Raw genomic sequence first — 1,440 nt, forward strand, 5'->3', positions numbered from 1 at the left:
GATGGATGGATGGATGGATGGATGGATGGATGGATGGATGGATGGATGGATGGATGTTTTTTTTATAAATCCCTAGGGGAAATTCAAGGCTTCCAGCTACTGTACATTTACAGACAATGAAAATAAAAAAGTAAAATATGCATTAAAAACAAATATAAACACACCAGAGATGCAAGTTATCAATTAATGAATTAATCTGAAGTTGATTGATCTTATCGATTGACTAATATTAACTGATAAGTGGCCATTTTCCTAAAAAACCGACATTTCTCTTGAATCAAGTGTCTTTCTATGACATTAAGGGCTTAGTTTTTACACACTAAATTAAAAAAAATAGTACAGTATTTTATGAAGTTTATTGTGCCAGCTGTATTAAACACTGACTGAATAAACAGAAAATTGTGGATTTCTCACATTATTAAAYTTGGACATATTTATAAAATATAACAACTGGAATCTACTAGGTTGCTAGTTGGGTGGGGTAGCCATATAAAACACTACTCTGAACAGAGAGTTGTAAAACTAACATTTAAACACAGGGTAACATTTTAACCTAAAGATTTACTCAAAAACAAACTATAAACATAATAAAATATACCTAAGAGGAGTGGGATATAAATGAGTATTGGCAACTGTGTGTTTGTTTACATTCCCACTGGTTCAGTCTGGGCTGCTCACTGTGACTTGACATCAGTTACTGTCCATTTGTTTGGTTCACTGGCCAGGTTACGTCACATTGATTAACTTCACATTAATTATTTGTAGTGACTGTAACTTTATTTGTTTTTGTTCTTTCACAAAAGTTAAACTCAGCAAGAAGAAGCTAACGTTAGCTACAGTTAGCTTACCGTTCTCTGTCGTCCTGCTCTCTTGTCTTTAGTCTCAAACTGCTGGATGGTATGTTCAAATTTGGTGTATTCCATTATCATTGTCGCAACTAAAACTAAAGATTCGCTCTGCTTAGCTCAACAGGGCCGCTGAGGTAGTGTAAGGCCAAGCTGAGAGCAGTTGTGCCCTCTTCTGGATGAAATCAAACCTACACTGAAATTTTAATCTAATAAAGCATTATTCGACAGTTAATCATAAGTCGATTAATTGTTTGCATCCCTAAAACATACACATGTATTCATGCAGAGAAAAAAATAAATGATATACATTGTCCAGAAACATGATTATTATTTTTTTACTGAACTGAGATAAGTTGAACAGCCTAATTGCCTGAGGGACAAAAGACTTCCTGAATCTGTCCGTAGAGCAGGTCTGGGACAGCAGTCTGCCATTGAAAGAGCTCCTCTGCCTGATGATGGCGCTGTGCAGAGGGTGTTCCATAGACATAAATATAAAGATCACCAGACTGAGCCCCGTCCACCCCGTCCACTGGTAGTGTCTGTGACATCATGGAGGAGCAGAACCAGACCAAACAGGACAACAGCTCACAGC

This window comes from Austrofundulus limnaeus, unplaced genomic scaffold (assembly GCF_001266775.1).
Source record: "Austrofundulus limnaeus strain Quisiro unplaced genomic scaffold, Austrofundulus_limnaeus-1.0 Scaffold901, whole genome shotgun sequence".
Lineage (NCBI taxonomy): Eukaryota > Metazoa > Chordata > Actinopteri > Cyprinodontiformes > Rivulidae > Austrofundulus > Austrofundulus limnaeus.